This window comes from Propithecus coquereli, unplaced genomic scaffold, assembly GCF_000956105.1.
Source record: "Propithecus coquereli isolate 6110/MARCELLA unplaced genomic scaffold, Pcoq_1.0 Scaffold388, whole genome shotgun sequence".
NCBI lineage: Eukaryota > Metazoa > Chordata > Mammalia > Primates > Indriidae > Propithecus > Propithecus coquereli.
In genome coordinates, this window is record NW_012149596.1 from 1,230,527 (window position 1) to 1,242,624 (window position 12,098).

The window sequence follows — 12,098 nt, forward strand, 5'->3', positions numbered from 1 at the left end:
TTGATAACTTGTGTCACCTTTGTCATTTAGTTCAAAGAATCTTTTGATTTCCATCTTTACTTCCTCGTTTATGAAGGAATAATTCAGCAGAAGGTTGTTTAATTTCCATGGCTTTGTGTAGAGATGAGAGTTTCTGTTGGGGTTGATTTCTACTTTTATTCCACTGTGATCTGAGAAGATGCATGTTATAATTTCTATTGTTTTAAAATTTTTGAGACATGCTTTGTGTCCTAGAATATGGTCAGTCTTAGAGAATGTCCCATGAGCTGATGAGAGGAACGTATATTCAGTGGTTTGGGGGTAGAATGTCCTGTAAATGTCAGTCAGGCCCATTCTTTCTAGAGTTCTGTTTAAGTCCATTATTTCTTTGTTAACTTTCTGCTTGGAGTATCTGTCCTGTGCTGTCAGTGGGGTGTTGAAGTCTCCGGCTATAATGGTGTTGCTGTCTATCAATTTGTTTAGATCAAGTAGAGTTTGCTTTATGAATCTGGGTGCACCTAAGTTGGGTGCATACATATTTAGAATTGTTATGTCTTCTTGTTGAACTGTACCCTTCACCATTATATAGTGACCCCCTTTGTCTTTCATTACTTTTGTTGATTTAAAAACCAAGTTGTCTGAGATCAAAACTACCACACCAGCCTTCTTTTGGCTTCCATTTGCTTGAAATATGGTTTTCCACCCCTTTACTTTGAGTCTAAATGCATCCTTGCAGGTTAGATGCGTTTCTTGGAGACAGCAGATGCTTGGCTTGTTTTTTTTTATCCATTCGGCCAGCCTATGTCTCTTGAGAGGGGAGTTCAAACCATTCACATTTATTGAGAGAACCGATAAGTGGGGTGAATTACTGTTCATTCTGTTGGGTTGCATTTTGTTGTTTTGTTTTCTGTCTTGAGCCATTGTGGAATCTAGCCTTTGATCTTTAACTTTTGAGTGGTTTCACATTCGAGAGTGTTTATTGTGCTGATCCTTGTGTAATTCTGTTTTGAGTACCTCTTGGAGAGCTGGTCTTGTCTTGGTGAATTCCCTCAGTCTTTGCTTATCTGAGAATGTCTTTATTCTCCTTCATATACAAAACTTAGTTTTGCAGGGTACAAGATTCTAGGCTGGACATTATTCTATTTCGGAAGAGTGAGAATGGGGCCCCAGTCTCTTCTTGCTTGTAGGGTTTCAGTTGAGAAGTCTGGAGTTATTCTGATGGGCTTTCCTTTTTATGTTACTTGTTTTTTTCGCCTTACAGCTCGTAGAAGGGCCTCTTTAGTGGATATCTTGGTCAATCTGTTGACTGCATGACGTAGTATCTTTGTATTTGCATTGAATCTCCCTGGAGTCCGTTGAGCTTCTTGTACCTGGATATCTAGATTTTTAGCAAGGCCTGGGAAATTTTCCTCTATTAATTCTTCAGATAGCTGATCCAGCCCTTGCATGTTTTCTTCTTCGCCGTCTGGAATCCCTATCACTCTCAGGTTCGGTTTTTTCACATAAGCCCACATTTCTTGTAGGCTTATTTCTTTTCTCTTAATTTTCTGCTCGATCTCTGTGACTGACTTATTTAATTGGAAGGAGTTGTCTTCAATCTCTGAGATTCTTTCTTCTGTTTGATCTACCCTGTTCTTGAGGCTTTCCACGGTGTTTTGTAGTTCCCTGAATAGGTCCTTCATTTCCAGGAGATCAGTTTGATTTTTCTTTAATATTTCAATTTCTTTAGTGAATTTTTCTTTCAAGTCCTGGATTTTTTTTGTGGTTTCTTTGTGTTGGTCATCCATTTTTTCTTTCATATCATTGAGTTTTCTTACAAACCATGTTCGAAATTCTTCTTCTGTCATTTTAGTGTTCTGAGTTTGGTTAATGTCCATTGCTAAAGAGCTGTTGTTCCTCTTTGGGGGTGTGCTTTCCGTTTGATTCTTCATACTTCCAGAGTTCTTTTGCTGGTTCCTTCCCATCTGGATCAGTTGTTCCTTCTTGCCTTTAGATTTTCGTTTGGATAATGACACGCCCTGTTTAGTCTCTGATCCAGTAGGTGGTGTTTGTGGGTGAGATTCAACCACACCCTTTATGATGAATCAGTAGATGCAGTAAAAGGGTGTGCAGAATGACCTCCCTGTCAGTAGGTGGCACTTGCTGGGAGGAGCGAGCTGCAGTGTTGTTTTTGGGTCTTGTAACCAGCTCTTGTTCCTCTGGAGAGGCCCTCTTGTGCCTCGGGTGGTCGGTGGGGCCCTGGGACTTCCAGGTGAGTTCTTATTCTCCACTTCAGTGGGGGCAGGTCTAGGAGTGAGTCTGGGTGGGGCTATGTTGGGTAAGCCTGCCCTCAAGTTCCACAAATGCTGTTAGCAGGGGTCAAAGGTCTGTTCTTTGCTTCTGTGCAAAGCTGCTGGGGGGGCTGAAATGGCTCCACTCAGCTGAAAAGTCTGGGCTCAGGGGGTGGGGCTGTCTGAGACCCACACTCTGGAGCAGGTCTCACTCCCCTCCAACCTCCCCCACTCCGTGGCCGCTCCAAGGCCTCTGCCAGGAGGCAGGACCTCAGGCCAATGGATCTCCCCTGGCTGTGGCATGGGCCGGGAGGTTCCCTATCCAGGATCGCAGCCTGATCTGGGTGCGCAGCCCTCTTTTGGGAGGAGGGTTGCCGCTCAGGCACGCTGATCTGCCCCTGAAGGCACACACTCCTCAGTAGGCTCTTTCACAGATCTCCCTTCTGTGCCCCGGGGCAGTGCGATCGTGACCTGGGTGTACGGGGTCTGGTCTGCAGGCCTGTCCCCTGGGCCCTGGAGATCAATCCCTGACCCTGCTAGGGGGAGGGGTGCTGGTCTCAAATCACCTACGGGGTGCTCAATCTGGATCTATTTCACTCCACCTCGGGATTTGCCCCGCTCTCCTGGAGTCACCAGGCAAGCAGCACCTGGAAGGACTGGCGGGTGGGGAGCTCACAGTCTGAGTACCACTCAGTGTGCTGTAGGGCCCCAAGGAAAGGTCCCATTCCTTGTAGATGCCTCCGTGGGATGGCTAAATTGTCTCTCTGGGCACCCACGGGTAGGGAAGAAGGAGAGAGTGGAGCAATATGGCATCTGCCGACAGGCTCGGGTCTGCATGAGGGGAGGTGTCCTGAGGGAGCTGGGATCCTGGTGCCCTGTCCGCAAGAGGCCACCACTCACTGGCTGTAGCCGTCTCTGGGCTGGTGTCGGCAGGTCTCTCCAACCACTCAGGAGCCCACCAGCAGTCAGAGATGCAAGGGAGGGGAAAGGTAACCGCTCCACCTACCCTTGTCGCTGGTCTCCGAGCCTCTCGGGGACCTTTCTCCTTCCAGTTCTCCTCCGCAATGTCTTCCCGTGGAGTCTCCTGTAGTTTCCGGCACCCTTCCTTCCAACCCTCACCCGATCTATGTTTTTCTGCTAGTTTATTTTTTCCCTTTCTTCTAAAATCTTTCTTTTTTGCAGAGACACTCTGGCTGGCGGCTTTTCTCGTCCGCCATCTTGGTTCCTCCCCTGCCTTATGCTTTTATGAGCACTTTCTTACTTTCTGGCACCACAAGATGTTTCAGGCTCATCTTGTAGTCTCCCTGCTCCACCCTGGACTCAACCACTTCTCCAAGAAGCTGTGTTCCTTTTTCGTGGAGAATGGTATTGAGAAACCAAGATCTGGGCACTAAGTGTTCAACGTGGCTGGTCAAAATCCTGTGTTCCAACATTACTTAATGTATCCTTAGAGTCCAAAAAAGAGGCAGAAACACATAGCAGTTTGAAAAGAGAATGGTTAATATAATTAATTATTAACTATAACAGGAGATTGGAGAAATGGGGAATTGGCTAGTAAGAGGTAAAAGAACTCCTCTGCCCCCCAAAATAGAGGAACAGCAGATATAGGGAGTGGCCAGTATCCCTAGTGTTGAGGTAAAGCATCTAAGAAAGAGGTCACTCTCCATCTCTCCACCTCTTCTCAGAACCAGATCTCACTGGAAAGGGCACAGCCATGACCCACTGGATGGCAGAGAAGACTGCTGAAGTGCAGTGTTGGTGAGGCTTGGTGGAAATCTGCCCTCTGTGATGCAGAAGGAAGCTGTCCATGGGCAGGAGTTGTGCTTTGGAACTCACAGCAAAGCTACTCAAGGGATGCTGGGGGAGCTGTTCATGGGGATGTGCCACGTGCTGCTGGCTGCTCAGCACTTCTGGCCACCTAGAGATGCGTTGCCGAAGCCAAGGGTGCCTCTCAAGGCTGATGAGGGGTGCCCGTGAGAACGGGGAAGAGAAATCTCTTCCACCTCCAGTGTCTCTCTATACCCTCTACTGATAATTGGAACACTTAGGCTAGTTCTTTTCTTTCCCATCCTCTTTACTGTCATTATGCAATTCATTTTTAATATAGGTAGGTTCATCCGTTAGTTTGTATGCCATTTACAAACTACACTGCGGTTAATTTTAATTTTGATTTTTTGGAGTATGTGAAACAGTATGGTTCCAAGAATCAAAGCTGCACAAAAAGGTCTATTGAGAGAAGTGCCACTTACTTCCTTATCCCTACCATCCTGTCCCTTTCCCATCCACCCCATGTAGGTGAGTAATCTCTTTAGTTTTTTGTCATCTTTCTGCATTTCTTTTGCATAAATGAGCAGGTACACATATGTCTTCTTATATCCCTTCTTTCAATGAAGGATAGTATACTCTACTCTTTAGAGCTTTGTTTTTTTCACTTAACAGTATGTCCTGGAAATTACTCCATATTGATTCATAATATCCCTCTTTTTAACAGTTGCATAGTACTCCATTGTGTGTATATACTATGGTTTGTCCAACCACTGTCCTATGTATAGACACTTAATTTTGTAATTATAAACAATGCTGTAACGAATAACCTCGTGCATATAGAATTCCCCTCCAGAAGGATTGTACCAGTTTGCTTTCCTGACAGAAATATACAAGAGTGCTTGTTCACCCACAGCCTCATCAACATAATATATTGTCATACTTTTAATTTTTACCAATCCAATAGATAAGAAATGACATCTCAATGTTATTTTAATGTGCATTTCTCTAACTATGGGTTTGAACTTTAAAAATTATGTTTAGGCCAGGAACGATGGCTCATGCCTGTAATCCTAGCACTTTAGGAGGCCAAGGCAGGAGTATCACGTGAGGCCAGGAGTTCAAGACTAGCCTGGGCAATAGCAGGACCCCGTCTCTACAAAAAAATAAAAATTATCTGTGTGTGGTGGCTCCCACCTGTAGTCCCAGCTACTCAGGAGGCTGAGGCAGGAGGATCGCTTGAGTCCAGGAGTTTGAGGTTCCTGTGAGCTATGATGGTGCCATTGCACTCTAGCCAGGGTGACAGAGAGAGACTCTATCTCAAAAAAAATGTTTGATTGAATAATATTCCATTGTATGTGTGTGTGTCTGTGTGTGTGTGGGTTTGTGTGTGTGTGTGTATACACCATATTCTCTTTATTCATTTGTCCAATGATGGACACTTGGTTTGTTTCGATATCTTGGCTATAGTGAACAATGCTGCAATGAACATGAGAGTGCAGGTACCTTTACAAAGTGGAGAAATATTACTCAGCCATAATAAGGAAAGCGATCCTGCCATTTGCCGCAACATGGATGGACCTGGAGGACATCAATCTAAGTGAAATAAGCCAGACACAGAAAGAAAAATATTGGATGAGCTCACTTATATGTGGAATCTAAAAAAAAAAAGGTTAAATATACAGAGAGAATAAAACAGTGGTTACCAGGGGTGAGAAGAGAGAAAATGGGGAGATGTAGGTCAAAGGATACAAAGTAGCAGATTTGTAGGATGAACAAGTCGAGAAATCTAATTACAACATGAGGACTATAGGTGATAAATTACCTGCATTAGGGATTTTTGTCAAATAGTAGATTTTAGCTGCTGTTGTCACAAAAAGTAACCATGTGAGATGATGAATATGTTAATTTGCATCACTATAGTTACCGTTTATTTGTATGTATCCCATAACATCATGTTGTAAATCTCGAATATACACCATAAAATTTATTTTAAAAATAAATAAAAATATCTTTTTTTTGTTGAATTACCTGTTCATGTTTTCTTCCCACTTATCTATGAGGTTTTTAGGCCCTTGTCTCTAAATTTTTAATAGTTATTATATTTATATCAGGGGTCAGCAAGTGAGGCCCATAGGCTGAATCTGGCCCACCACCAGCTTTTATATATAAAATTTTATTGAAACATGCCACACTTATTTGTTTTTATATTGTCAATGCTGCTTTCACACTATAACTGCAGAGTTGATCGGTTATAACAGAGACTATGTAGCTCGCAAAGCCAGAAATATTTATTATTGGGCCTTGTCTTTTTGTGCTGCTATAACAGAATACCACAGACTGGGTAATTTATAAACAATAGAAATTTATTTCTCAAGGCTTTGGAGGCTGGAAGTCCAAGATCAAGGCACTGGCGGGTTCCATGTCTAGCGAAGGCCTGGTCTCTGCTTTCAAGATGGCGCCTTGTTGCTACATCCTCTGGAGGGGAGGGACATTATGTCCTCACATGGGGGAAGGTGGAAGGGCACAAAAGGGCCTAAGCTAGTTCCCTCCAGCCCTTTTACAAGGCACTAATCCACTACTTAATCATTTCCCTAAAGGTCTCATCTCTTAACACCACCACAATGGTTTGAAGTTTCTTTTCTTTTTTTTGAGGGGAGGGTTTTCCTTTGTACTTTTTAACTAGCTGGGCATTCCACTGCACCACTGTTGCTGTCATCTATAATGTCATGAGGGTGGCAGCCATCAACATTGCAGCCCACAGACTGGGCAGTCCCCAGGACCTCCTTCTTGGTTCTGGAGAGTTCTCTGGCTAAAGATCAGTGCCACATCTGTCTGACAATGTTGACAATCTCATCAAAAGTGATATTTCCATTGTGTTGAATATTTTTTTTGTTTCTTTGTGTCTCTTGGTGGTTCCTTGAGGGCTTTGATGATCAGGGCAGAGGCAGAAGGTACCACTTCAATCTGGGCCTGTCTATTCTGAATAGTTTCACTGTAATCCTCAGACCCTTTCAGTCCCCAGTTGCCTTGGCGATGTCATCACCAACCGTTTTTTGGAGACACACCCAGAGGGCTGATCTTGGGGGCCAGGGCAGACGTGGCACCGACTCCACCACTGGTGTACCTCAGGTACACGACTTTGATCTCGTTGGAGTCAAACGTAGGTGGCATGGTGGAAGCGGCTGGCGTCTGATGAACCCGGATTCAGGATGACAGAAGAAAGTCGCACCTTGGCCTCCTCCGAGTCAAAAACCAAAAGATGGTTTGAGTTTCAACACATGAATTTTGGGGGATATTGAGACTATAGCAGGCCCTTTACAGAAAAAGTTTGCTGACCCCTGATTAGCCCTTGTCTGTAGTATATGTTGTAAGTATTTTATCCAGTTTGTCAGTTGTCTCTTTTTTTTTTTTTTTTTTTGAGACAGAGTCTCAGGTAGAGTGTCACCCTGGATAGAGTGCAGTGGTATAATCATAGCTCACTGCAACCTCAAACTCTTGGGTTCAAGCAATCCTCCTGCCTCAGCCTCCCGAGTAGCTAGGACTACAGGCGTGCGCCACCATACCAGGCTAATTTTTCTATTTTTAGTAGAGATGGGGTCTCGCTCTTGCTAAGGCTGGTCTCGAACTCCTGAGTTCAAGCGATCCTCCCACCTCGGCCTCCCAGAGTGCTAGGATTACAAGTGTTAGCCACCACACCTGGCCAATTAGTTGTCTTTTGACTTTGTTTATAGCTTATTTTTCCATGCACATTAAAACTTTTTTATGTAGACAAATATATCAATCTTTTATCACCTCTGGATTTTGAGTTATAGTTACAAACTTTCCCATGATGACTCAAAACCCATGGTTTCATTCTGTTTGTTGTGTTGATTTAGTTTTCTTCTTATTAATGATTGTTATTCAGAAGGAATTTTCCTTAGTTTTATGTGTGGAATTTTATTTTCTGATTCTCTGCATTAGCTTTTATCGACCTGATTTTTCTCTCGCTTGTTTTTATGGCATTGGGTATTAACAATAGGCCTAGTTTAATGGTATAAAAATAGGTATAAAGGAAAATTTGGGACAATTGCAAAATTTGATTATGGAATATTGATTAATAGTATTGTATCAGTGTTAAATTTCCTGATTTTGATAATTTTACTGTGTTTATGTTAAAAGAATATTCTTGTTATTAGGAGATATACACTCAATATTTATGAATAAAAGGGAATAATATATTACTCTCATGGTTCAGAAAATATTATACATATATAAGCAAATGGGACACAATGTATATTATTGGTGAATTTAGGTAAAGGATACATTGTAGTCTTATACACTACTCTTGTTACTTTTCCATAAACTTAAAATTAATGCACAAATTACATCTCCTAGAAATGTAGTGAGGTTGGAATTTAGTTTTTAGAGCAATGGACACCAGTGCTCCATGAAGCACATATAAACATATTGATACATAAGAGAAAAAAATGCAAGCTTCATGGGGAAAGAGGACATATACTGAATACAGATGCTCCTCAATTTACCATGGAAGTTATGTCCCAATAAACCCATAGTAAGTTGAAAATATCATAAGTTGAAAATGCATTTAATACACCTAACCTACTGAACATTGTAGCTTAGCCTAGCTTACCTTAAACATGTTCAGAACACTTACATTAGCTGACAGTTGGATTAAATCATCTAACACAAAGGCTATTTTATAATAAAGTGTTGAATATCTCATTCAATTTATTGAATACTGCACTGAAAGTGAAGAACAGAATGGTCATATGGGTACTTGAAATACAGTTTCTACTGAATGTGTATCATTTTTTTGCACTATTGTAAAGATGAAAAATCATAAGTCGCACCATTGTAAGTTGGGGACTGTCTGTATTGAATTTAGTAATGAACTGGATTTTTAAAGACAATTTTGTGGGTAACTTGTGGCACCAAGCTCACATACATGGTTCTTTTTATAGACTGATGACTCTTCATTTCTACATCCATGTGTTACTTATTGAATCTGAGACAGGAGACTTACAGATAAACTTTTTAACCCCGGAGTGTAATTTTTGCATAAAACATGGTTACCATTTTTTTATTTAAACAACCAATTATTTAAAAAGGATTTTTAAAATGATAAAGATGTTTTATATATTTACCCATTGCTATGGACTGAATTGTGTCCTCCCCAAATTCATATGTTGAAGCCCTGAGCCTCAGTGTACTGATGACGGGGCCTTCGAGAAGAAATAATAGGTTATGAGGGTGGAGCCCTCATGATGAGATTAGTGCCCTTAAAAGAAGAGAGATCCCCTTCCCCTCCGCCTCCCTCTCCCACTTTCTCCTCTCCTCCTTCTCTCTCTTCCCCTCCCTTCCCCCTCTCCCTCTTCACTATGTAAGGACACAGCAAGAAGGCAGCTGTCTACAAACCAGGAAGACACTGAATCTACTGGTGCCTTGATCTTGGACTTCCCAGCCTCCAGAACTGTGAGAAATAAATGTTTGTTATTTAAGCCACCTGGTCTGTGGTATTTTGTTATAGCTACCTGAGCTAACTAAGACACCCACATATTTAGCGTTTCCATTTAACATTTCTCTTCTGCTTCTGATTTCACTTAATATTTCTTGTAATGCTGTTTATCTTAATTTATGACAGATATTTTTCTGAAGTATAGAATTCTAGTTTTATTTTCTTCCAATACTTTAAAAATGTCACTCCATTGTCCTCTGGCTTGCATTTTTTCGGATAAGTAGCCTGATGTTCTTCTCATCTATGTTTCTCTGTAGATAATAGGTCTTTTTGCTTTGGCTTCTTTAAAGATTTCCTTTTTATCACTTGTTTCTATAATTTCATTATGCTATGCCTTGATGTGGTTTCCCTTACAGGGCCTATCATCCCCTTGGAATTAATATATCTCTACCTCTGTATCTTTCTAAAGATATAATTGGCATATAATAAACCTCACATATTTAAAGGATATTTGATAAGTTTTTTCATATGTATATATATGTAGAACCATGATAACAGCGAAAATAAGAACATATCCATCAACCCAAAAAGTTTCCTCATACCCCTTCCTAATCCTTCCTATCTCCCCATATCCAGGTAACCACTTCCCTGCTTTCTGTCACTATGGGTTTGTTTGCATTTTCTAGAAATGTGTATAAATGGAGTCATACAGTATGTAGTCTTTTGAGACTTGCTTCTTTCACTTGGCATAATTACTTGAAGATTCATCAAAGTTGTGTATACCAATAATTTATTCCTTTTTATTGCTGGATAGTATTCCATTGTATGGATATACTGGAATTTGTTTATTCATTCACCTGTTGATGGGTGTTTGGGTTGTTTCTAGTTTTTGGCTATTCTGAATAAAACTGCCATGAACATTGTGTACATGTCTTTGTATGGATATATATTTCTTTTCTTCTTGGATAAATGCTTACGAGTGAAATGACTAAATGATGTGGTCGGTATACGTTAAGCCTTTAAAGAAATTGCAGACTGTTTTCCAAAATTGTACCATTTTACATTCCCACCAGCAGTGTAGGAGACTTCTACTTCCTCCACATTCTTGCCAACACTTGGTGTGGTTGGTCTTTTTAATTTTAGCCATTCTAATAGGTGTAGTGTTATCTTATTGTGATTTTAATTTGCATTTCCTTAATGTCTAATGATGTTGAGCATCTTTTCATGTGCTTAATTGCCATCTATACATTTTCTTTGGTGAAATGTGTGCTCAAATATTTTCTATATATTTTATTAATAAGTTAGTCTTGGCTGGGTGCAGTGGCTCACACCTGTAATCCTAGCACTCTGGGAGGCCGAGGCAGGAGGATCGCTTGAGCTCAGGAGTTCAAGACCAGCCTGAGCAAGAGCGAGACCCCATCTCTACTAAAAATTAGAAAGAAATTAATTGGCCAAACAACTAAAAATAGAAAAAATTAGCCGGGCATGGTGTTGCGTGCCTGTAGTCCCAGCTACCTGGGAGGCTGAGGAAGGAGGATTGCTTGAGCTCAGGAGTTTGAGGTTGCTGTGAGCTAGGCTGATGCCATGGCACTCTAGCCCGGGCAGGAGAGTGAGACTCTGTCTCATAAATAAATAAATAAATAAGTTAGCCTCACTACCTATGAATTGCTGCTTCTATTCCTAGATCACATTAGCATACACAGGTGTCATACCTCTTAATATAGTTATGTTACTTCCTCTAGAGTGGGGAAAACATCGTAATCATTTAACTGTAATAAAAGAACTTTCCATGACTCATTCTGATCTCCTTGAGACTACCCTGCAAGACCTAGACTTAGAATTCTTTGTAGGTGGGTCATATCTAAGACTGAATAAGGATATTTTCAAGCTGGGTATGCTGTCACCAGTTCCTAAGATCTTATCAAATCCAATCCCCTTCCTGTAGTTAAGTCAGCAAAACTAAGTGAAATTATAGGCTTGATGTAAGCCTGGAAGTTAGCAAGGGATAGAAGATCTAACATATACACAGACCTCAGATTTACCTGTGGTGTGGTTTATGATTTCCTCATGATATGGCAACAATAGGATTGCCTAACTTCTGCTGGTACTCTCATTAAGCAAAGTGAGCAAATTTGAGCTTCTCTAGATGTCTTTCTCCACTCCATGGACTTTCTCTCACTCAAATTCAGTTAGTTCACCAAATTAAAGATGACTTGGTAACTCTGGATCACTTCTATGAAATGTTAAACAGATTGCAATCACAAGTACCAGATTCTGAAAAAAGATATTACGATAAAGCTGGATGTGCTCTTCACTCAGGTGGGTTATGAAGACACCAAGACAGTTGTTTGATTTCCCCAGACTCTTTGGAATGGAACTTAGTGAAATTTGTGTGCACTATGGCCCATCATAGTCAAGAAAACTTAAAACTATCCTGGGACAACATTAGTGAGGAAATTTTAATCAGGTAGTAGTGGAGGCCTCCAGTGAACATTCCACCTGCAGACTTACAACCCTGGAAAAACTATAAAGATGGGACATCGACAGGAACTACAGTCTTGGAGACTCTTTGAACATTTACAAATTGACTTTATAAAACTCCCTACATCATGGAAATTTGTTGAGAG

At 41.2% G+C, this 12,098-nt stretch overlaps 1 pseudogene; it reads right to left on the reverse strand.

Annotated features, from left to right (window-relative positions):
* Positions 1-6,691: 6,691 nt before the first annotated feature.
* LOC105816823 lies at positions 6,692-7,202 on the reverse strand (annotated as a pseudogene).
* Positions 7,203-12,098: the final 4,896 nt, after the last annotated feature.